This window comes from Dipodomys merriami, unplaced genomic scaffold (genome assembly GCF_024711535.1).
Source record: "Dipodomys merriami isolate MVZ:Mamm:240054 unplaced genomic scaffold, mDipMer1.0.p SCAF_1, whole genome shotgun sequence".
Lineage (NCBI taxonomy): Eukaryota > Metazoa > Chordata > Mammalia > Rodentia > Heteromyidae > Dipodomys > Dipodomys merriami.
The window spans coordinates 123,120,236-123,138,604 of NW_027202270.1; the positions used below are offsets into that span (position 1 = coordinate 123,120,236).

An 18,369-nucleotide genomic window follows, 5' to 3' on the forward strand; every position below is an offset into this window, starting at 1 on the left:
GTGAAAATACTGTACAGAGGGGTTACAGTTACACGAGCAAGGTAATGAGTACATTTCTTATCCAGCATTGTTGCCTTCTCTTTTGTTTTTCCCCTAGCATCTCATCGCTCCCACCGCCTCAACCACACACCCCCACCCTCCCACCACCCCCACCACCCCCACCCCCGCCTAAATTGTAAAGTTCGTTTTTTGACATAGCGTCTTGTACATCTCATTGTTACAATGGGTCAATCTGTATCCCTATTTAAACATTTTGTTAGGATATGTTTTTAAAGTGGAGCTACGGTAGTTAATTTTATGTACTAATTTGTCTAGGTCCTGGTATCTAGTTTTGAGTCACATTTCAATCTAAATGTTCTTCTCAAACTGTCTTTAAGATGCACGTAACATTAAAATCAATAAACTTTCAATAAAGCCAATTACTCTTAATGATGTAGGTAGGAATCATTCAAAAAGATGAAGGTCTTAAGAGATAAGACCTGTCTCCTAAGAAGGTCTTTTGTTTCCAGCATTCTTTCTGACTAAGTCATCAGCTCTACTCTTGGTTTCTAGCCTGCTGACATACTTTGTAAATATCAGGCTTGCAAGTCTTTACAAATATGGGTCAATGCTTTCAAGTCTCTTGCTCTATCTGGCCTCTCCCTTCTCTCTCTCTCCACCTTGCTATCTTTCTCTCCTCCCCTCTTTTGTTTCACATTTTCTCCCTCACACTCACAACTTATTGATTCTATTTCTCTGGAGAACAAAGGCTTGAAAAAATTTTGGGTTTAAAAAAGAGCTGTTATTCAATAACACATTTATAAAGAAGAGTTTTCTGAATTAGTTCTGGGCTTCTGAAATTGTTTCTCTAATCTGGTTAGATTTAAAGGCATTAATAGTTATGGTTTTAGTAATAAAAGGACACAGTCCACAGTATGATGCAACAACTGAGATATTCAAAATACTACCAACAGATACTCCAAAGGAGACAAGATTCTGAATAACAGCATTTGATACCTTAAAATATTTTTGCCAAGCCTTGGGAGCATCTGTAAGATTGAATAGTTGTTCTTAACTGTTATGAATCAGTTAAAAGATAAGCTCAGGGTTTGAAATTCCCAGTTCACACACTGCATAGTGACTTGAAAGTTCCTGTGTAGGCTTTGGAAGGAAACTTTGTCTCCTGTAGCCAAAGAGTTGAAATTCCAACCCAGACTGTGATGTTGAAGGTAGCTGAGCTACTCTGAAAGTTGGATTCCTAACCTCGGGGTGTCCACTGTGAAAGTAGAAGCATTAATTGGGCAGGAATGAGATCCTGATCATCTGAACGGGGGACACAGGGGTAGTCTTGATGAAGTAAGGGACACTGAATCTCTGAATGCTGATGATCCTTCTTTGTCAGTAGAAGCTACTACTTCATCTCTTTTTGAGATTAACCCTACTTTTTCCTGAGGAAACAGCATCATTCCCCCTGAGGTAGCTGCCTTATAAAACACTGCTACTTCTCCTCGGAATTACCTTCTGACTTTTCTTATGGACAAGAGTTGAGTCTTGTAGCTAGCTCCTAAAGGAAGAAATACCTATCATGACCAATGAGGAGGTCCATTTTTCTCCAAAAGATTTATATGAGTACTCTAGCTTATAGAGACAGAAATTTGAAAAATATGTGTGTATCTATGTTGGTAAAGGTGTGCAGGTGTTTGGTGAGGGAATTGGAGTTGGATTATGCAGGCACCTCAGCAAATAATCTAGAATTATGATTGAAGCTCCAGGGATGGTACTGTTTAGACATGGTTTGAGAGTGTATCCTAAAGGTTGATGTGCCGGAAGTTGTTCATCCATGTGGCCTTGTGAGGAGCAAGGTCTAATGGAAAGTGGATAGTTTATTGAGGGCCCTGCAATACCAGTTTCATGATAGATAGAAGTAGAGATAGATAGATAGATAGATAGATAGATAGATAGATAGATAGATAGATAGATAGATAGATAGATAGATGATAGCTAGAGAGAGAGAGGGATGGATAGATAGATAGACAGATAGATAGATAGATAGATAGATAGATAGATAGATAGATAGATAGATAGATAGAAAGGTAATTCCCATGAGAGTGAATTCTTATAAAAATGCAAGCCATACCCCTGAATCTCATTGGTTCTTGTTTTGCCATGTGATGTTTTCTGCATGTACCCTTGTCATCATAATACTGTCTTCCATGAGGCTTTCCTCATGGGCTAAATGGATAGAACTTTCCAATCTTGGACTTTCAGATACTAAAACTGTGTGATAAATAAATGTCTTATAATGTACCTAGCTTCAGATATTCTATCAGAACAACATAAAACAAACTTGTACAGACAGCAAGAGTTTCAATTGTTTATTTGTTTTCTTATATGAAACACAGACCAAAAGGTGTTTACATTAAATAAACTGAAATAAAAGAATGATTTGGTGGACTATAAGAATAAGTTGTTCAAAAGCTTACAAGGTGGATTGTTGCAATGGATTTATCATCCATACTTCTCATCCATATTAGGAAGTTCCAAAAGATATTCTTTTTTTGCCATGACTGTGAAAAATAAATTTGTAAGGGAAACGCTAGTACCCTTGAAGAGCTCTGTTATTGCTCTTCTCTGTAGGACAGGAATTAGAGCAGGGAACTGCTGAATTAGAAAGCCTAAATGCAATGGCTGTAATTGAATCTCAAGGTGACAGGGACCAAGTGATGGCATTTAGTTGCCAAAGGCAAAGTGGGCAGAGTTACCAGGATGGATAGCAAGGTCAAAACAGCTGTAAGAATAACATGACTCACAAAGACACATGGTGTCGTCTAGTTAATCATTGCAGTCCTACAAATGAAGTAGTTGGGACATCTGCTGAATTCCTCTTTGGTCTGTATAAGTGCAGAAGTTTAGGACAAGGAACAATAGTCTAATCCTAAAAACAGAGAGACATGACCCTTTAATCAATTCCCAAACTTTAGCAAGTTCACAGGCTCAGAACCTCTCAAATGAAGGAAAGGCTGCATCTGTTTGAGAAGGGCATCTCTCCAGAATGACAGAACCTTATGCTATTAATATTTCAGCACCTAGACAGCTCCAAAGAAACCTGTAACTTGTTACCAGTGCCACTGTGCCCTGGGGGGAAAATGAAATAATCAGGCTTTGCTGGGATTACTATACAATGTCTCTAAATTGACACTAATTCTAAATGCCACCCCCCAAAAATGTCACTATGTCCTATGAAGAGAAACAAAAATAACTCTATTGAATTTGAAGTTCAGGCTATAACTAAACTCTTGAGTTATTAGGTAAAAGGGGAATTGTGTTGGGTGGGATGAGTGATCCTGATTATCAAGAGAAATTTAGATGGCTATTCTACCATGAAGATAAGAAAGAGTAGTATGTCTCAGATTAAAAAAAAAATTAGTCAGTCTCTTAATACTAGCATGACCTGTGATAAAGTCAATAGAAAACTAGAATAACCCAATTCAGAAATTGGTTTAGGTCCTTCTGGAATAAAGATACCCTTCCAGGTAAAGAATTATGACCAGCTGAGTTGCTTGCAGATGGTAATTAAAATACAGAATAGATAGAAGAAGGTACTTATAAAAATCAGCTGCAAGTATGTCTGTAGCTGCAGAAATAGGACTGTAATATATGCATATCTAGTCTTCTTTTGTTATCAATGTGTCTTTATGAAGAGTGTAGATGTATGTATATATGTGTACAAATATAGAAAGTATCTATATTTTTCTCTTACCATATAACAAGAGATATAGTCAGTTTACATTAAAGTGTTTGTTTAAAAGCTATTAAGGAGAAGAATAAACCTTATCCGAGGGCTTTCTGTCTTCCTCTGGGAAAAGGGTTAATGCATTTATTGCATATTTGTTTGTGTTCTTCCCAAATTCATATGTTAAAATTTTAATTCCCATTGTGATATTGGGAGGGGGTTGATACCTTTAGAAAAAAAGAACATAAAAGAACTTTCTAGCTCTCAACCCTGTGTGAGGATACAGGAAAGGGTGGCAGCATGCACAGGGCAACAGTGCTTATTTGAAACTGACCATCTGGCACCCAGATCTCCGACCTCCAACCTCTAAAATCCTGAGAAATAATGTTTTAATTGTTTATAAGCTATCTAGTGTATAGTGCTTTGTTATAGCACCCTGAATTGACTGAGGCAGTGTTTTGGTTTCACACAGATAGTAGTATAATGTTAGGCAGACATAAGTTGTTATTGTCTTTATCTGAAGATTAAATATGGAAATATGGATAGGTGCCAGTTTGACAGGTGGTGGACTGTGCTGGTAAGTTTTATGCGTCAGCTTGGCCAGGCTATCATATTCAGTTTCTCAAATACAAATCTGGACATTGCTGAGAAGGTATTTATTGAAGATGTAATTAACGTGGTAGACTTTGAGTAAAACAGATTATCATTACCCTTCACAAGTTTCAACATGAATTCTTCCCTAGATCTCTATTATGTCCACTTTTTATGATGATTTCAGACTTGCTACCCCTTTAAAATCATGAGAGATAATTTTATAAAGTCTCTTTCTATATGTTTTCACCTAGTAACTGTTCTGTGTTTCTGACTAGTAAAGCATTTGTTACAAACAAATGAGAAGATAACCATAACTCTGAACAAGATGAAAAGACATAGCTATAAAGGAGGATGAAAGGTAGTAGAGAAAGGATATAGGGAGGAGCATGAATTTTACTTCTGGCATGCTGTAGTTGAAGGTCTGTTTTATATAGCTAAGTAGAGATGACGAGTAAGCAGGTAGTAAGTGAATTTAATACTCAGAGCTCAACTATAGAGAGAACTGAGAAACAGACAGAGATTGAAGACTAAAGTATGAGCAAGTCCGGTAGCAGAGGACAAGAAAAAGGAAGCTGATAAAGAAGAGACTCTTAAGACCAAAGAAAATCCAGGAGGGTATTGTGATCCTGGAGATAGACATCTTAAGAATGGGATATATCAGCTGTGTGAGATGCTGCTGAGAATTCGGCATTTTGGAGGCCAATGGTGACTTTGAGAAGTAGAATATGAGTGAACGGTATGTAGGCAACCTGACTAGAGTATGTTGGAGAGAAAATTAGACCTTATGGAATTACATGTGGTCAGTGTAGACAACTTTCTGGGAAACTGAATATATTTACTAGAGAAATGACTTAGACCTGTGGGCTTTCATAGAATTTCGGCACAATGGAAATTTGGTGGAAAAACAGAACAAGATTCCACCTAAACTACTAGATGATGTGTGAGCTGAAAAAATGCCAATTAAAAAAATAATTTCAGATTTTCTATCATCTATTTATCTATTTATCTATCTATCTATCTATCGATTGATCGATCGATCCTGCATGGAATTGAATGTAACCCAGGACCTTGTGTCAGACAAGCCATCTATCACTTACCCTCAGGAGTAAGATACTGTTTTTTAATTATTGCATAATGATTGCAGAGCTATGAACAAACCTACTAGAACTTTGCCATCACAAGATGAATGAGCAAAGTTAGCATATGTTTTTCTCTAACCATACTGAGATGTGTTGGAAGAGCTGCAGAGGGATGAAGGGTTGTATTTGTGCATAGTTGGTGTTTGTAATATGTAATTACATGGGCGGTGATAGTCAAAAATCTAAAGATGTCCCTCGAAGTTTTCTATCCCTTCATAATTCAGTAAGACCCTACCCAAGGTCCTGAATAGAGGAACAGGACAGATATAAATAAAATTATTGAACATTGAGGATTGAGATAGGGAGATGATCATGAATGATCTAGGTGGATATAATGTAAGTGGAGAAGACATTAACAGGAGAGAGATAAGGAAAAGGAGAGATGAAAGAATTTAAAGGTATGGAAAGGAAGTTGGCTGTCTATATGAAAGGACTAGAGAGAAGCACCTCAGATCATGGTGTCCTATAGCCATTTGCTAGCCAGGAAAATAGAGTCCTCAGTCTTGTAATTAGAAGGAACTAGATTTGCCAAGTTGAATTATCTTGGAAATTATTTCTTCCCCAGAGCCCTTAGCTAAGAATGTACCTATTGAACTGTAAGATAACAAATAAGTGTGGTTTTAAACCAAAAGGTTGTGGTAATTTATTATAGAAACAATATGAAAATGATGACTAGGTAGTGAAGGTCACGTTGTTAAGAGAGCATGCAAAAAAAATGACCATAAATAATGATCTGTGGGATCCTGTCTCTCTAGGTAAGAAGTAATCACATAGGAGAGGTGATAAGAAAAATTGGATTAACACTTAATAGATTGAAGAATTACTGGAATCTAACTTTTAAAAGACATGAGATCTTATGATATAGCTATAAGAGAAGATAGTTGAGATGGACTGAAAGATTACCTTTGTGATAAGAGAGGTGATGAGGGATTGATGTTTATGTCCTCCCCCAAATCCATAGGCTGAAATCCTAAACCCAATATGATCATATCAGGAAGTGGGTATTTTTAGGAAATAATTAGCTCAGGATTGGTAGAGTTATCATGAATGAGATCAGTGACATTCGTGATGAGAGTTTCCTCACCTCTTCCAACATGTGAGGACACAGTTAGCAGATGCTCAACTTGGAAATAGACCCTCACCGTACACTGAATCTTCTAGTACTGTTTTCTTGGACATCCCATCCTACAGAACTGTGTTAAATAAATATTTGTTGTCTATGTCACCTAGTCCATCATATTTTTAATCATGAGAACCTGAATCAACTAAGATAGGGAGGAAAAATTATTGTTATTAGTGGTCAGAGTAGTAGACTATCTCTCTCTCTCTCTCTCTCTCTCTCTCTCTCTCTATCTATCTATCTCTCTATCTATCTATCTATCTATCTATCTATCTATCTATCTATCTATCTATCTATCTATCTGATGAAGCCATATAATATCGTAACAGGAATCAAGGTAAGGAAAAATGTCTAGTGAACAAGCCAAGTACTAAAGTCTGGAGTGAATAGGTTGGCAACTATCTGGGGGCATTGACAGATGACCCATTAGCAAAGGATGATGGACAGTGGAGACTGATAGCACTGGCTTCAAGGACATTGAGTTTGGGGGAATGTTGGAAGAAATGATATAAACCTGGTAACAAAGAACAGAAAGGATATTCATCCCACTAAAAATCCTCTGCTATATGGAGTGGTAGAAATAGAGAAAAAGGTTATCGCAGGAGAAGATTCAGAAAGGCATTCAGAAGAATGAAGGTAAAGGGACTGCTTAACTAGGTATTTTTCTAATGATAGACCACAGTTTCTTCCAAAGTAGGTGAATATGGAGGATTGAGGATCAATGCAAGATTGAGGCTAGATGAAGAGAGTACAAAACCATAAGAGATAGTCTAACAGAAGAAGAGTAACATCTATAGACATAAGGCATGTTAGAAAGAGAAGTGGGGCCATCATGCAAATTTTTGGTCTCTCATGAAAACCAATTGCTTCAAGCAATGGAGTTGAGAAGTTACAGGAGTATTTACTTGGTTTCATTAGATGTGAAAGGAGTTTGCAGGACCTTCCTTGAATACTGATACTTTGCACTGAATTAAACAAAGACACAGGAAAACTGAAGAAAAGTCCCAAGTATTTTTCAGTAGGTGAGTGGTAGCAAGGGAGGATTCAAACTCAATCAAATTTGCTGGGTCACTTCCTCATATCATCTGTAGCTTTACAGATTAAAGGGACTAGATACATTCTTAAGAAAATCATGAACATTTTATGATGTGAATGAGTAGGAAAATGTACAATGAAAATTATTCTAGCTGTATTTATCATCACTAAAATAGCTCATTCTCTCACTTTATTTATGCTTCTATTTAATTTCCCTTAGTGAGACCTATCAGGACTCTCTTATGTAAAATAAAGAAATAATAACATCCTTGTAGTAGTCTTCCTACTCCTCCTCCCTACTCATGAGAAAGCAAACCAGGTGCTGGTGGCCCAAACCTGTAATCCTAGCTTTTCAGGAGGCTGAGATGTGAGGATCACAGTTCTAAGCCAGCAAGGACGCTTATCTCCAGAAAAAGATGGAAGTGGCTCAAGTGGTAGAGCTCTAGACTTGAGCTCAGAGAGTCTCAGGGACAGAGCCCAAACCCTGAGTTCAAGCCCCAGGACTGGTAAAAAAAGCATTATTTTCTTGCGTAGTATTTGAATATGACATAATTTTGTATTTGTTTTATTGTCCCACCATATTAAAATGGAAGCTCCAGAGAGGGAGGGCTTTTTCACTATTTCACACTCTCCTCTCTATAGTTAACATTTGAAAATAGCTCCTAAGGCAGCTCCAGAGATCTTCTCAGGCACCTGGTTAAACAAGAAATAGCAACTCCTTTAACAAGAGCAGAAGTTCCATAAATATTAGTTGAATAGCTAAAGCATGACTTCTTTCTAGTGTCCCTCCTCCTGGTTTAATGTGTTTCTCTCAAGTGGTATGCAGAAGAAGGTGTGAGATGAACATTGACTTCGACCCCAGAAAGTCAGGCAAGAATCCTGGAAAGGAAGAGGCAGTCAAATCTGCCGATTCCTTCCAAAATGTAATGGTATATTTTGAATTGGGGAAACTGCTTTGTTACAATTCATTTTCTACCACATAAAGTTAAGAATAGGGAGCCTGACAGAAATGAAACTCAAATAGGCATCCGTGTCCTTTATCTTTTTACAAGACAGATCAATTAGTAATTTTATGGTTGAGGAAACTCATTTTTAAATGTTATATGGGACTCGGTGTAATATCAAATCTGGCCTAATGTCACCTTTATTAAGGAATTGAAAGCCCTTTTACATATGTCCCTTCCATAAAAAAAAAAAAAAATACGGAGGAGCACATTTTTTTTTCTGCCGAAGTTTATAACAGAAGAAGAAAATGAGCGCAGAAATAATCTTGTTGCATAATTAACTCCCTCAAAAGTACTAGGGCCATCAGTACTGGACTGGAATGTTCTGAGTCACATTTACATTTTTGTAAAGCAGGCCATGGAAACCCTCCCCAAACAGGGGTGTTGAAGAGTCCAGATGGCCACCACGAGGGGCCAGGAAGCCTGGCACCTTCCATGGTATTTCTGGCCTCTCACACAGGCCGATGGCCGGTTTGGCTGCTTTGATACCTCTCGGGGGGCAGCCAAGGGCACACACAGGTGGTGGCGGATGGAAAACAGGGCTTCCAAGCACGCGGCTGCTGTCCTGCTGGATGGTTGCCTCCTTTTCTACCACTGAGTTATAAAAGTCAGATCCAAGCCATTTAGAGCTGGGAATGAGCCCCGCTACTTTGTAGATAAGAGTGTCTAGGGGTAATTTAACCTCAGGATCATAACTCAGGTGATTACATTCTGCCACCTGAAATTTCCCCTGTGGGTTCTCTCAGATCTGGTATTTGCCTTTGCTTTTATAGTCCTGGGCAGAATTGTTCTTTGGCTATTAAACAGCTGCTCTGCTTTGCTCCAGACAACACAGGAGTGTGTTTTCCTTATGAGTTGGGTTGTTGGAGTGAGGATGTGTTACGTTGGCAATCTTTTTGTATGGAGTTAGCTCTAGCAGGATGCTTCCCCAGCATAATGTACAGAAGGAAACCTTTGGGCCTTCACGTTGCAACCAGAGTTGATAAAATGATACGGCTTGGTGCAGGTGGTCCCTTTCAACGAGAGGTAGGAACTGGAAAAATTCCCCAGGGACAAGGCTGCAGGTCTAAGCCTCCTGGTGAGAGGAATCCTGGGAGATGATTACTGTGCAAGTAGTTCTACTGAGAAGATCGTGGGATGCCAAAGTGCCCGTAGCTTTCTCTTCCTCCTCTAGCTTTTCCATCAACTTACACTATTTCTAGCACTCATGTTCTAGCTGTGGATAAATGACCCATGTTGAAAAATATTGAAAAGTCTCTGTTTCCTAAATACTCACCATCTCATTTTTTCTGTATTTTTTTCTTCAGTGGAGACTCAACATTTTCAGAAGAATTGAATCAAATTAGAATTAAAGTATATTGATTCAGAGAAGTGGTCACAGCTGCTTTTATTATTTTAGCAGTTTAAAAATATTTCCCTGGCCTGGCACTGGTGGCTCATGCCTGTAATCCTAGCTACTGAGGAGGCTGAGAGCTGAGGATCACAATTCAAAACCATCCCAGGCAGGAAAGTTGGTGAGACTCTTATCTCCAATAAACCACCAGAAAACCAGAAGTGATGCTGTGGCTCAAGTGATAGAGGGCTCACCTTGACCTGAAGAGCTGAGGAACAGCACACAGGCCCAGTGTTCAAGCCCCACAACCTCAAAACAAAATAAAACAAAAACAAAATATTTCCCCGTACAAATAGGCCAAAGGAAATCTTCAGACAGCACAGACTACCAAGTCAGAAGTGTTGCTTGGACTCCACCCTTCAATTGCAACAGGACACTGTCAAAGGAATCAAAGGGAGAGAATATTATGTATTCCTGCAAAGAATTGATCCCTGCAAGCTTTAAAGGCCCTTTAAGAATATTTTTTCCCAAATAAACACTTTCCATTAATACTAAAATATACTGAGGCAGTTTGAGTCACTTGGAAGTACAGTGGCTATCTACTGACTACTGATGAAGCAAACCCAAGTTTTCTTCTCATACCTAAAATTTCCCAGGGGGACAGTCCAAAATTGGGTAATTCCTTCTAATTCCTGCCTTTAACTTTAAGCTTTTAAGACGTCACTTCTTCATTCCAGTAGAAAAAAAAAACAGAAGAATAAACAGAAAATCATTTGAAGTAGCTGAGTCTGTCAGGAAACCAGTAGCATTCTAATTCTTCATGTGGACTTTCTCTTAGTGACAACTAGGCCAAGCCACACAATTCTGTAGTTAAAAAGATAATCTGAGGATAAAATTTCTGTTAACTAGCCTAAAAATTGAAACAATGTTATACTGATAAACATCTGACTGTATAGGGAATTCAGAGTTAAAAATAAGAAATGGATTCAAAATATTTTAGGTGAATAGGTAGCGGGTGCCATATAGGAGAGTAATCAATTTTTACTAACTCCATTGGTTTCTGTTCATTTCTTTCTTTCCATTCAACCTGATGGTGTATCCATGCAAATTGCCTCCAGTCTAATTCATTGTCTATGGCTCCAGGAAGATTGTCATTAGCAATAACCTAACTATACATTGGCTTTACATTCCCAGTCATATTCCCACACTCTTATGTTAACCCTATGCTGACACTTCCGGATAGTGTCAGGAAGGAAAAATTCCACCCACGTCCCTGAGAGCTTGTGAATCCAACTAGCAAATGATACATTAACAGAAGAAAAGCTATGCAGTTTCCATTAATATTTATGTTCATTGGCATTCACAGAAAAGATGTGAAATTCAAAGAAGCTGTAGACTCAATGGCTTATATACCATGTTAACAAAAGAAAGGAAAATAAATAAAGGGAAAGTGATTTGGAGATAGATGTAGGAACCATTGGAAGAAAAACATTAAGTTGGTGAGGTCTGTTTTGCAAATTAGTCTCTCTATCCATCCTCCATAGCCAGTGAGCAATAAGTATCTTTTCCTGGCAATCTGGAGACATCTTCACAAGGGGGAGATTTGGGATCACTTTACAGCAGACAAACATGGTCAGAGAGCGCTTCCTACATCTGTGGATTCTCAATGCCCTCAGCACTAAATATTCTTATGCCAAACAGGCATCATTTTGGTATGGCACCATCTGATCCCTTTCAACACTTCTCTGTAATTTCATTCATGAATGTCATTTCTTGAGAATAGGAACAGTAATATCTTTTCTTTTCTTTTTTTTTTCAGTGAAGTTCAATTGTGATGGTGAAAATTCTGAAATAGTAACTCTTTAAATTGCAGAATCTCTGAGTAGATTTGTAATGAACTTCACAGTAGATTATGACCCAGAAGTACCTTATGACACTGACTACAGACTGAATACACTACTGAACCTTACTATGATGTAACAGACTACCCAGGTGATAGCATGAGTTTCAGGACTCAGGTGCTGATGACTAGGTAAGAGAGTCAAAGGAAAGAAGAGAAAATGAAATGATGGTACTGAGGATTCGGCTCTAACAAGTAGTCCTATTAGATGATCCAGTCTTCTAAAAAATTGAGGATAACTTGAAACCCTCCTGAAATGGAAGGGCAACTTTGCTTTCATGGCAAGAGTGTGATGCTTTTACTCATGACCTCACTTCAAAGTAAATCCTTTCAGAGAAGCATTTTAATATTTGAGTGGTATTAGCTAATTTATGAATTGGGTTGGCAGCATTTATTTATCTATGAGGTACACAAGTTTGTTTCCCGCAGCCCTCCCCCTGCCGATTACAAGCACCCATGGTTGAAACTGTTGTCCAATATTAGGTCACCGTTATGAAATGGAAAACAGGGTGACTGAATTGAATTGAGGAAAGTATGTAAGTGCACTTAAGAAAGTTCAAATTCATTTTCACTTCTTTCTGGTTACTAATGGCCTTGAAGAAGAACTCTTCCACAAAACACTACTTACCATTAAGTAAAGGAGAGCCTTAGCTGTGGGCTGTCAAGAAGTGTCCTCAGGACAGTGACCCATGCACAGATCAGGGTGTGGAATTCCTCCTCCTCTGCTATTAGGTGTCTGTTTAAAAGCCATTTTAGACTTCTGTGCTGCTGAGAAATACAAGAGACTCTGAACAGGCTGTTGAAAGGCAATTTAAGTATTTTAAGACAAAACATAAGATAACTGTTTCCAGTAAAACTGCAGGAAATATTCAAAGAAACAGAGTAAAGCTTCTGCATGGAACCTGGCCAAAACAAAAGCTCATTCACTTCCATTAGGTCTTTTATGGCCATAATTTTAGGGCCATTGCCTCTTCCATTAACACACCTCAACTATGGATTCCAACTGGCCCTCCACTCAGGGTTGCTGCACCGGAAGTTATTACACTGACCATTTTACTTTCCTTGTTTCACTTCAATTCCATTTTAAAACCTCAAAGTCTCTGCATGTAAGTGTTCATCCCTCAGCTGACAAAAGATACTCCATCTTCATTTACTTGCTTCTGTTTGCCATACTTTCTCTTCTTAGCCTAAAGCATACTTCAGTCAAATGAAATGCTCATTTTGTGTTCAAGTTGGATAAAGAGCTCAGAGTAACCCTTTTAGTGTTTTACTTGTGAAAAGGCCTTAAATTTCACACTCTAAGTCCAGAGACTTCTGGATCTCTCTTGGGATCCTGAACAGTGAGTCACAGGCTAGATAGCACTAAGAACTTTTTGATTGTAGTATTAGCAAAAGATAAAGGGACTATGTCAACCGGACCACATTTAACCTGGAAATGGAATGGAATGCGATGGGAAGCCAGATTGTTTTATAACTGACAGCTTTGTCTTCTGGCAGATGGTTGTAATCTCCTGAATGTGCCAAACACAGACTCTAGGATTTTTGAGTTTGTAGTGAAAACAGAAAGGACAAATATTTATCGTAATTACAGCATTTGTGCATTGGATATAGTTTCACAGTCTTTTAATCCTCCTTGATTAGAAAATACAGAGTGACTTTTTTTCCCCCTTGCCAGTTGGAGAAGTTTATTTATCAATGCTTTGAGAAACATCTTAAATTGTAATACAAAACTAAGTCATATAGAAAAATAATCTTTTATTTAGTTTACTTGATAGTGAATCCATACACCAGCCCATATAGGGAGTTGGAATCAATATGATATACTTCTAATCAGTGGTTGTAGGACCTGATTTCAAATTGTATCATCATCAACTCTGGATTTGTCTAAGAAAATGATCCAGGTTTCAATATATTTTTCTTTTCACTGATCACTGTTCCTTGTTTCTTGTCAAGAGGGTCAGTAGAGGATATCTTGAGTGATTTACATAATTAGAATTTCTATTTCTATGGAAAATGTTTATAGAGCAACCTGACCCATCCCTTGATCAGTCTCTTCAGTCTCTTAATACAGATGCTAAGTAACTTAGCATTCATGTTAAGGTCATCTTGAACAGTCTTAATACAGATGCTAAGTAACTTAGCATTCATGTTCAGGTCATCTTGAACAGTGCTGAGATAGATCTAGTGAGCCTCAAGTTCCTTGGGCTGAATTCCAGGTTCTAATTCAGCTTTGGCAAAAATATCAGTTGTAGTGCTAGTGTGATCAAACACACACTTCTACATTGAAGGAGACTGTATGTAAAGAAGAGATTCACTGTAAATCACCCTTCATATAGAAATACACCATTCATAGCCATTCTAGGATACTATCTAGGAAGATCTCTATTAAGTTTTCAATTCTTGGTGAACTCTAACATTATTTGTGAACACTAATAATAAGCTTGTTATTAATAAGAAATAATATTTGAATTCTTTCCATAAGATTGGTCTTTAATTTCAAGTATCAAAAATGCCAGTTTTTATAACAGTATTATATTAGCTTCAGCCTATTTGCATTTTTTGGCAAATAAATTTAATGCTTATCATTCATTTATTCATTTATTCATTGATTCTTCCACTCAGCACACAGGTACAAAGTGCACAGTGTCCTCCCACATATTGGTAGGAGTTTCAACAAAAATGAAAAAAATGGAATGTAACTCAAGTAGTTGTTTCTCCAGTGATGATTTCCCAGTTTTACAGTTGGGAATTACTAAGAACCACATTTGTCTTTTTGAATGCCAGGATTGCACATACACGAGTATGTCTATTCCAAATTTCCTCCTAGGCCCACCATGGGACAGACAAAGGCTAAAATTTCAGCAGTCATCTCCTTGTGCCTTACCCTGACTGGTCTACAGAGTGACATTTGTGTTTCCTGGAATTCATGTTAGTACAAATACCAGAGGTGGCTTTCACTAATAACATGGATTTGGCTCTGTAGATGATCCATAGGTAATTAAAAGGAAGAGACAAAGCTTGACATTTTGAGTCCATCTCCATTTACTACCTTAAACTTTAGGTCAGATTCCTGCTCCACAGTTCAGTCTATTACAGTCACTATGCCCAGCTTGCCTTGAGCAATTGAGTGGTGACTCTTGGCCTCTGCCACTCTGAGGCCCAATTACTCTCATTGCATTGAGGTCTGCCAGCTCAGTAATAGAACTTTCCACTGTAAGTTTAGGTCTACAGAGAAACAAAAATCATTACAGAGGTTTTCAGGATGCTTGGGCAAGGTTGGGAATTCAATTAGCAATATAATTCAGCAATTTGCAGGATGAGATTCTGGGTTTAGTTTTCCACAATCTCAGCCCCAAGGCTATAGGGTCATAGGGGAGCTCTATGTGGAGTCTTTTGAGGAACCTCCATACTGCTTTCCAAAGTGGTTGAAGAAGTTTACACTCCCACCAACAATGCAGTAAGGTTCCCTTCTCTCCACATCCCCTCCAGCATCTGTTGTTATTAGAGTTCTTGATTTTAGCCATTCTAACTGGGGTGAGGTGGTGTCTCAATGTTGTTTTGATTTGCATTTCTTTTATGGCTAGAGAGATTGAGCATTTCTTCATGTGTCTATTGGCCATCCTTCTATCCTCTTCAGAGAAGTTTCTCTTTAAGTCTTTAACCCACTTGTTTTTTGGGCAGTTGTTTCTTTGAAGATTTGTTGTTGGGGGATTTAATTTTTTAAGTTCCAGGTATATTTTAGATATGAGACCCTTGTCCATTGTATGGCTAGTGAAGATCTTCTCCCAATCCGTGGGCTTTCTATTGATCTTCCTAGCTATGTTCTTTGCCATGCAGAAGCTCTGCAATTTCATGCAATCCCATTTGTCCAACCTTTCTTTGATTTGTTGTGTTTTTGGGTCTCTATTAAGAAAATTTTGGCCTGTGCCAAGGAGAACTAGGGCTTCTCCTATTACATCCTGTAATGTTTTCAGAGTGTCTGCTTTGACTCCGAGGACTTTGATCCATTTGGAGTTGATTTTGCTGCAGGATGTTATATAGGGATCTAACATTAGTTTTCTACAAGTGATTAACCAATTTTGTCAGCACCATTTACTGAAGAGGTCTTTCTTCCATTCTATTTTTTAGCTCCCTTTTCAAAGATTAGATGGCTATAGGTATGTGGGTTCATTTCTGGGTTTTCAATTATATTCCATTGGTACTGAAGTCTGTTCTTGTGCCAGTACCAAGCTGTTTTGATTACTATGGCTTTGTAGTTGAGTTTGAAATTTGATATTGATATTCCTCCAGCACTATTCTTTCTGTTGAGGATTATTTTTGCTATTCAGGGTCTTTTGTTGTTCCATATGAATTTTGGATTGCCTCTTCTATTTCCTTAAAGAATGAGGTTGGAATATTGATAAGTATTGCATTGAATTTGTAGATAGCCTTGGGAAGTACTGACATTTTCACGATGTTGATCTTTCCAATCCAGGAGAATGGGAGTTTTTGCCACTTTCTAAATTCTGTTTTGGTTTCCTTTTTCAGGTTTTTAAAGTTTTCATCATAGAGGTCCTTCACTTCTTTGGTTAAGTTAATTCCTATTTATTTTATTTTTTGTGGGGCTATTACAAATGGAGTTGCTTTCCTAATTTCAGCCACACTTTTCTCACTGTTGGCATACATAAAAGCCATTGATTTTTGAGGGTTAATTTTATACCCTGCTACTTTGCCAAAGTTTGAATCAGCTCGAGCAATTTGGGAGTGGAGTCTGTGGGGTTCTTTAAATACAAGATCATGTCATCTGCAAAGAGGGAGAGTGTTACTTCATCTTTCCCTATTTGGATCCCCTTTATGTTTGCATCTTGTCTTATTGCTGTAGCTAGGCATTCTAATACTAGATTGAAGAGAAGTGGAGAGACTGGACATCCTTGTCTTGTTCCTGAGTTAAGAGGAAATGGGTATAGTTTTTCACCATTAAGTATAATGCTGGCTGTAGGCTTGTCATATACAGCCTTTATTGTATTGAGAAATGTTGCATGGATTCCTAATTTTTCCGGAACCTTCATCATAAAGGGGTGATTGATCGTGTCAAATGCTTTTTCTGCATCTATTGAGATAACCATGTGTTTCTTATCCTTGCTCTTGTTGATGTGATGAATTATATTAATTGATTTGCATATATTGAACTAGCTTTGCATCCCTGAAATGAATCCTGTTTATCATGGTGTATGATTTTTTGGATGAATTGTTGAAGTCAATTGGCCAAAATTTTGTTGAGAAGTTTTGCATCAATGTTCATGGAAGAAATGGGTCTATAGTTATGTTTCTTTGATGAGTCCCTGACTGGATTTGGGGATGAAGGTTATGATGGCTTCATAGAATGAGTTTGGTAGTGAGCTTTCTCTTTCAATTTCATTGAAGAGTTGGAGGAGTATTGGTGTGAGCTCTGCTTTGAAGGCCTTGTAGGATTCCACTGTAAAACCATCTGGTCCTGGACTTTTCTTAGGTGGGAGGTCTCTTATTTCTGTTTCTATTTCAATGCCTGATATGGGCCTGTTAAGATCCTTTAACTTATCTTGGTTTAGTTTCAACATGTCAATATTTAGTAGGAAAAGGCCCATTTCTGCCAAGTTCTCAAACTTATTAGCACAATGGTTTGAGAAGTATTCCCTTATAATGTTCTGAATCTTGGTTGTTTCTGTGGTGATGTTTCCATTCTCATCTCTGAGTTTATTTATTTGGGTGTGTTCTCTTCTTTTTCTGATAAGATTTGCTAAGGGTTTGTCAATTTTGTTTATTTTTTTGAAGAACCAACTCTTTGTTTTGTTGATTCTTTCTATGGATTTTTGGGATTCTAATTCATTTAATTCTGATTTAATTTTAATTATTTCTTTCCATCTACTGGATTGGGGTTTATCTTGCTGCTCTTTTTCAAGGAGGCTCAGATGTCTCATTAAATTGTTGGTTTCAGATCTCTCTAGTTTGTTGATGTAGGAACTCAGAGCTATAAACTTGCCTCTAAGTACTGCATTTGCTGTGTCCCAGAGGAGCTGGTAATTTGTGTGCTCATTTTTGTTGAATAGCATGAACATTTGAATTTCCTTTCTAATCTCTTCCATGACCCACTCGTGATTCAGCAGTGTGTTGTTCAGCCTCCGTGTGTTACAGGACTGTCTTTGATGGCTTTTGGTGTTGAGTCCTAATTTTATTCCCTTGTGGTCTTAGAGAATGCAAGGTATAACTTCAGTGTTTCTGAATTTGGACAAGTTTGCTTTGTGGCCTAAAATGTGGTCTATTTTGGAAAATGTTCCATGTGCTGCTGAGAAAAACGTGTATTCTGATGCTTCTGGGTGAAATATTTGGTAGATGTCTGTTAAATCTAGTTGATCTATGCAGTTGTTGAGTTTTTGCCGAGTTGATCTATCTAGTGGGGAGAGTGGTGTGTTAAAGTCCCCAACAATTAATGTCTGGATCTATGTGGAATTTGAGGGAAAGTAGTGTTTCTTGCATTAATTTGGTACTCTGTTGTTTGGCAAATAGATAGTTAGAA

The 18,369-nt window shown here is 37.9% G+C and overlaps 1 protein-coding gene across 2 annotated transcripts in view; it reads left to right on the forward strand.

Moving 5' to 3' along the window:
* The window catches only part of Dio2 (iodothyronine deiodinase 2), a 303,804-nt gene that overhangs the window by 244,099 nt on the left and 41,336 nt on the right, over positions 1–18,369 (forward strand). The window lies entirely within an intron of this gene.